The 7,627-nt window shown below is 46.9% G+C and overlaps 1 protein-coding gene across 3 annotated transcripts in view; it reads left to right on the top strand.

Moving 5' to 3' along the window:
* The first annotated feature begins 874 nt into the window (after positions 1-874).
* The window catches only part of LOC119186352 (acetylcholinesterase), a 94,701-nt gene continuing 87,948 nt past the window's right edge, over positions 875-7,627 (top strand). For 2 of the 3 annotated variants that reach the window (XM_075890341.1, XM_075890342.1), the window contains exon 1: positions 875-1,603. The gene's annotated coding sequence lies outside the window, so the exon portion shown is untranslated. The remainder of the gene's footprint in view (positions 1,604-7,627) is intronic. The other variant, XM_075890340.1, reaches the window with a different exon arrangement.

Here is a 7,627-nt window from a genome sequence, read left to right as displayed (position 1 = left end):
CCGCAACGCCCGCAGCGCTTGCAAACGGTATTCTAAATCTCCCCAATGGCGGCCCACATGTAGCCCGCAAATGCTGTTTTCGATGCTATGGGCGGTGATGGCGGCCCGCATGTGGCCCGCAAGCACTGGTTTCGAGGCTACGGTGTCGCTGCGTGCGTGCGTTGCGGATTGCAGTAGGACAAACGCTATTCTAAAGCTCATATGGAGCCCGCTACGCCCGCAACGCCCGCAGCGCTTCCAAACAGTATTCTAAATCTCCCCAATGGCGGCCCACATGTAGCCCACAAATGCTGTTTTCGATGCTATGGGCGGTGATGGCGGCCCGCATGTGGCCCGCAAGCGCTGGTTTCGAGGCTACGGTGTCGCTGCGTGCGTGCGTTGCGGATCGCAGTAGGACAAACGCTATTCTAAAGCTCATATGGAGCCCGCCACGCCCGCAACGCCCGCAGCGCTTGCAAACGGTATTCTAAATCTCCCCAATGGCGGCCCACATGTAGCCCACAAATGCTTGTTTCAATGCTATGGGCGGTGATGGCGGTTCGCATATGGCTCGCAAGTGCTGGTTTCGAGGCTACGGTGTCGCTGCGTGCGTGCGTTGCGGATTGCAGTAGGACAAACGCTATTCTAAAGCTCATATGGAGCCCGCTACGCCCGCAACGCCCGCAGCGCTTCCAAACAGTATTCTAAATCTCCCCAATGGCGGCCCACATGTAGCCCGCAAATGCTGTTTTCGATGCTATGGGCGGTGATGGCGGCCCGCATGTGGCCCGCAAGCGCTGGTTTCGAGGCTACGTTGTCGCTGCGTGCGTGCGTTGCTGATCGCAGTAGGACAAACGCTATTCTATAGCTCATATATACACGGGTGGCGGCGGCGGCGGTGAAAGGACGTTCGCCTAATCAGCTCTTTTTGCTTACCCAGACTACCTGAAAACGGTTGCCGTGGCTACGGAATCACATCTTGACGTCACTGAGCCTGCGGAAGTGTTTACGTGTTTCCGGCGTCGACATCGTACCTGGACACACGGGTGGCGGCGGCGGCGGTGAAAGGACGTTCGCCTAATCAGCTCTTTTTGCTTACCCAGGTTGGTGTCCTGCATTTCGGCGGCCGGTGCTTTAGGGTTCCTGCCTTGTTGGAATCGTTGCGCTGGAGCCATTTATCAAAGCGGCGCTCCTTTACAACGTTCAAATTTCCTCCATTTATTAGACTACCTGAAAACGGTTGCCGTGGCTACGGAATCACATCTTGACGTCACTGAGCCTGCGGAAGTGTTTACGTGTTTCCGGCGTCGACATCGTACCTGGACACACGGGTGGCGGCGGCGGCGGTGAAAGGACGTTCGCCTAATCAGCTCTTTTTGCTTACCCAGGTTGGTAAATTCGCTTATTTCTCAATACCGCCTTACCGCCACCGCCGTTACCACCGTGTTTCAGTGCTTTGCTGAGTTCTCTGTGCATAATGTGCCTTTTTCCTAATTGAATGCTCCCGAATTGAGTGCGAACTGAGTGCTACTGTGAATGCCTGGACAACGTACCATGACAAGCACGTGCCAGTCTTGTGATGAGCCCCTCCCCTGTGATGGGCGTGTCCTGAAGTGCAACGAATGTGAGTCCTCTTACCATGTTGGCAGTTGTTCTGGCTGGTCGGAGACGACATTTAAGACTAAAAGAGAGAGCGGTCGCAGGGCATGGCGATGTGCTGCTTGCCGTTCATCTAAAGTGAAAAGTGGGGAGAAAACTAGCATGGACTCTGAGTTAACCATTTGCCTGGCAGATATAACTAGGAGGCTTGATGCTTTAGCAGGGCTGCCGGCTCAGGTTGGTGAGATTAAGGTCTCAATCCAGCTGTTGTCACAAAAGTACGATGACATCTTGAACTGTCAAGCTAAGCAGGAAAAGGACATTAGTAGCTTAAACAGACGCGTTGGGAAATTAGAGGCGGACTGCACCTCAAGTGATATTCAACAACTGAAAGCTACGGTGAATGATCTCGAGTTTCGTAGTCGGAGACTAAACATAGAAGTTCACGGCATCCGGGTTACGCCAGACGAGAATTTGCTGTGTAAGTTGAATGATGTGGCCAAGATTGCTAACCTGCCAGAGCTGACTGGGAATGACATCGCCGCTATCCACAGACTTCCGGCAAAGCCAAACAAAACACCCGGAATTATAGTTCGATTTGCCCAGCAATCAATTCGTGATAAGTGGCTAGGAAGGCGGAAAGCCCTAAGAGATGCTTCGAATGTTTCGATCACTGAAAACATGACCCAGCAAAACAGAGAGCTGCTGCGCAACGCAAAAGACTGGGCACAGAACAATGGCTATCGTTTTTCATGGCACTGCAACGGCAAGATTCTCGTTAGGAAAAGAGAGGGTGATAGCGCGGTTGTCATTCGTCGTTTGGGTGACCTTGATAAGCTGTGATACTGTTACCCCGCATTGCATTGTTTACTTCCTGATATTCTTTTGATACTCGTCTTAACATGTTTCCCTTAACCGCACCTATAGACCTTATTAATCTTAAAAACTTGTATGACACTTGTTGTGAAAAAAGCCTCAGTTGCGTTCATTTCAACCTTAGATCGGGAAGGAATAAACAGGATGAGCTCGAATATTTTTTTAGTGAAGCACAAGTAAATTTTGACGTTGTGATGTTTTCGGAAACGTGGTTTGCTTCGGAAGATGATGTATTTACGTTTCCAACTTATAAATCATACTACATGAACCGCACAGGCAAAAGGGGTGGTGGCGTAGCTATGCTAATCTCAAGTAAAATAGACTGTGAATTGATGTCTGAATTCTCCTGCATTTCTCCTCTATATGAAATACTCACTGTTAGATGTGGTACATCAGTGTTTTGTGTATGTTACCGCCCTCCATCAAATAATGTCCGTTTGTTTTTTTCTTTTTTAGACTCACTGTTAGAATTTGTGAGTGAAAAAAAATATGCCTTGATTTTAGGTGGTGACCTCAACATCAACATGTTAGCTGAGAGCAGTGTTAAATTAGAACTTGAATCAATGTTAAGCTCGCATTATTGTCAAAATGTTATAACGGCTCCTACGCGAATCACTTCACAGTCATCAACACTCTTAGATCTTTTTATAACAAACTTTGATACTTCCCTTGTTACGGCTGGCACTTTGATTCACAATATTAGTGACCACATGCCTATATTTATGTTTGTTAACCAACTCAATAACGTACCCAAACAAGTGCGTGCAGAATTTTCCTATAGACTTATAAATCCTGAAACACTAACCCTCTTTAGAGAGCGCTTAGGCAGAACCGACTGGAGCAATGTGTTCGCAGCGAGTGCCGCCAATTTGGCATACGATTTATTTATGAACAAGTTCACCGAAATATACCTTCAATGTTTTCCCCTAAAGTCATTTAAAACATTTAAAAAAAGTCGGAAACCTTGGGTAAATAAAGAATGCCTTAAGCTTATAAGAAAGCGGGACCAATTGTTCAAGGCATTTATTGTGAGTAAGTCCCCTGAAGCCCTCAAAGCATTTAAAAAGCACCGAAACTTTGTCACCAAACGCCTTCGTGATGAAAAGAAACTATATTATTCGAACCTGTTTAACTCAACGCAAGGGCGTACAGAAAACGTTTGGAAGGCAATTAACAGTACGCTTAATAATCCACCGGAGGAATTAACCAAAATTGTGAAAGATGGTACAGAAATTCAAGGGCCTGATTTAGCTGATGCATTTAACGACTTCTTTTTGTCAGTTGGCGGCCCTACAACCAGTAGTACTTCTTTAAAATATATGAATATTCGAAATAACCAAACAATATTTCTAGAGCCAATTTCAGAGAGTGAATTAGTAGCGACATTTTTGACACTCAGTAATAGCAAAGCCACTGACGCGGACAATATTCAGATGAAACCTGTTAAGTATGTTATTGACATACTAGCACCCTGTCTTGCCTACATTTTTAACATATGTTTGTCCACAGGACATTTCCCGCGAAACATGCAGATAGCAAAAGTGACAGTTATCTATAAAAAGGGTCCCAGAAATGACATGTCCAACTACCGCCCTATATCGATTCTACCTGTATTCTCTAAGGGTCTGGAAAAAATAATTTTGAAACGTTTGAACTCTTTTACTGACAAGTTCAACTTGATTACTTCAGCGCAGTATGGCTTCCGGAAAAATAAATCTACTGAGCTCGCGCTACTGGCACAAAAAGAATACATTCTAGAGAATTTTGAATCCCGAAATATGGTACTCGGTCTTTTTCTTGATTTCTCAAAAGCCTTTGACCTCATTAATCATAAAATTCTCCTACAAAAGTTGGACCATTACGGTATAAGAGGCGTTGCACACAAATTAATCACTTCATACTTGCAATACCGAACTCAATTCGTCGTAATTCAAGGCAAACATTCCGCAACAAAATCCATTAAAACAGGCGTCCCGCAGGGAAGCATTTTGGGACCGTTTCTCTTTATACTTTACGTTAATGAGATAGTTCGTATTGATGAATCTGCCCATTACATTATATATGCTGACGACACAAGTTTGTTTTTTTCAAGCAGATGTAGCAGCGATCTAGGTAGCCGAGCGAATAACGCACTGTCTAAAATTAACACATGGGCCCAAGAAAACTCTCTAAAACTAAACATAAAAAAAACAAAAGCTGTTTTATTTCACCCCCGCCACACACAAGTTCAGTTTCCCATCATTTCGTTAAATAATTTAGAAATTGAAGTCGTCAAAAGTTTTAAATCATTAGGCGTGTATTTTTCACAAAACATGACATGGGATGATCACGTGAACCATATTATTACTAAACTATCTCGTATAATCGGCGTCATGCGCCGTCATTGCTACTATTTTCCTGTTTCTGTAAACATGCTCATATATAACTCGTTGTTTTCTTCATTATTGAATTATGCCTTTCTTGTATGGTCCACAACGACAACTGTAAACGTTTGCAAACTTACCATCTTGCAAAAGAAAGCTCTGCGTCTTGCCTCTAAATTACCACATCGCAGCCACACAGCAGAATTGTTTAAAAAACACTACATCATTCAGGTTGCATCAATATATGATTATAAACTAAGCCGTTTATATAAGTTCGGTTTATTGAAAAATAATGATACGATTGCTAGAATAGCCAGGTTAGAGAAAAATTTTCCTGCTTATAATGTACGTCAACCTGAAGTGTGGCACATATCAAAATGTAGAACGAAATACGGAAATCAAATGTTAAAGTTTCAACTGCCTACACTTCTAAACCGCATAATTAGGGAACATAACATTGATATATCTAGCATATCACCAAAAAAATTGCGATTAGTGTTTATATAATAATGTGATCTAGCGACTACCTCGGTGATCTTTCATTGTAATCTTTCATTGTTTCTTTTTTTAGTGCGCATTGTGAAACACTTTTATTTTGGTTGTCCTTAGCCGCACGTCTTTCTGTGCTACCCTGTGTACTAGGGGGTCAGGGCTTCTCAAGCTGTTCTCACAGCTTTTACCTGCCCTCCTCGTAACATGTATTTTGTTGTTGCGGAATAAATTTCAATTCAAAAATTCAATTCAATATGGAGCCCGCCACGCCCACAACGCCCGCAGCGCTTGGAAACGGTATTCTAAATCTCCCCAATGGCGGCCCACATGTAGCCCGCAAATGCTGTTTTCGATGCTATGGGCGGTGATGGCGGCCCGCATGTGGCCCGCAAGCGCTGGTTTCGAGGCTACGGTGTCGCTGCGTGCGTGCGTTGCAGATCGCAGTAGGACAAACGCTATTCTAAAGCTCATATGGAGCCCGCCACGCCCGCAACGCCCGCAGCGCTTGCAAACGGTATTCTAAATCTCCCCAATGGCGGCCCACATGTAGCCCGCAAATGCTGTTTTCGATGCTATGGGCGGTGATGGCGGCCCGCATGTGGCCCGCAAGCGCTGTTTTCGAGGCTACGGTGTCGCTGCGTGCGTGCGTTGCTGATCGCAGTAGGACAAACGCTATTCTATAGCTCATATGGAGCCCGCCACGCCCACAACGCCCGCAGCGCTTGGAAACGGTATTCTAAATCTCCCCAATGGCGGCCCACATGTAGCCCGCAAATGCTGTTTTCGATGCTATGGGCGGTGATGGCGGCCCGCATGTGGCCCGCAAGCGCTGGTTTCGAGGCTACGGTGTCGCTGCGTGCGTGCGTTGCAGATCGCAGTAGGACAAACGCTATTCTAAAGCTCATATGGAGCCCGCCACGCCCGCAACGCCCGCAGCGCTTGCAAACGGTATTCTAAATCTCCCCAATGGCGGCCCACATGTAGCCCGCAAATGCTGTTTTCGATGCTATGGGCGCTGATGGCGGCCCGCATGTGGCCCGCAAGCACTGGTTTCGAGGCTACGGTGTCGCTGCGTGCGTGCGTTGCGGATTGCAGTAGGACAAACGCTATTCTAAAGCTCATATGGAGCCCGCTACGCCCGCAACGCCCGCAGCGCTTCCAAACAGTATTCTAAATCTCCCCAATGGCGGCCCACATGTAGCCCACAAATGCTGTTTTCGATGCTATGGGCGGTGATGGCGGCCCGCATGTGGCCCGCAAGCGCTGGTTTCGAGGCTACGGTGTCGCTGCGTGCGTGCGTTGCGGATCGCAGTAGGACAAACGCTATTCTAAAGCTCATATGGAGCCCGCCACGCCCGCAACGCCCGCAGCGCTTGGAAACGGTATTCTAAATCTCCCCAATGGCGGCCCACATGTAGCCCGCAAATGCTGTTTTCGATGCTATGGGCGGTGATGGCGGCCCGCATGTGGCCCGCAAGCGCTGGTTTCGAGGCTACGGTGTCGCTGCGTGCGTGCGTTGCGGATCGCAGTAGGACAAACGCTATTCTAAAGCTCTGATGGAGCCCGCCACGCCCGCAACGCCCGCAGCGCTTGCAAACGGTATTCTAAATCTCCCCAATGGCGGCCCACATGTAGCCCACAAATGCTGGTTTCAATGCTATGGGCGGTGATGGCGGTTCGCATATGGCTCGCAAGTGCTGGTTTCGAGGCTACGGTGTCGCTACGATCGTGCGTTGCGGCTAGCAGCAGGGCAAACGCTACTCTAAAACTTATATGGCGCTCGCTACGCCCGCGACGCCAGCAGCGCTTGCAAACGGTATTCTAAAACTCCCTATTAACAATACAACGTGCGCTTGGTTAGTGTATGACGTTTGCGCAGTGGAACCAAACGCTGACGCAAGGACCTGCGAAGCCTATTCTAAAGCTGTCAATTTTCGTAACAACGCAAGAAACTTCGTTGTTCTACCCCATATATTTTCTAATGTTACGCTTGAAACTGAAGAATAATAGTTTTGAAGCACTCGTGAAGTATTTATGCAAGTTTTGCAAAACAGTTTGCGGTCACTGACATAAATGAAATGGGACACTTGCTCTAGCAAACATGTTTATAGCGACGAATACTGCATTTGTTCTGGCTTTTCAAACAGGTGGTATATTCGACTCCAGTCTAAATGATTGTACCCCCTTTTTCGGAATTTGTGATTTGTATGAATACAAATTACAACACCAAGTGATTCCCTTGTCAAAGCTATTTATACTTGTTTAGTTGCGACCAACCACTTCACATATCGACGTGCTCGTAGATGTCTATTGGCTAG

The sequence above is a fragment of the Rhipicephalus microplus genome, chromosome 3 (assembly GCF_043290135.1).
Source record: "Rhipicephalus microplus isolate Deutch F79 chromosome 3, USDA_Rmic, whole genome shotgun sequence".
Classification (NCBI taxonomy): Eukaryota; Metazoa; Arthropoda; class Arachnida; order Ixodida; family Ixodidae; genus Rhipicephalus; species Rhipicephalus microplus.
This window is presented reverse-complemented; position numbering and strand designations above follow the sequence as displayed.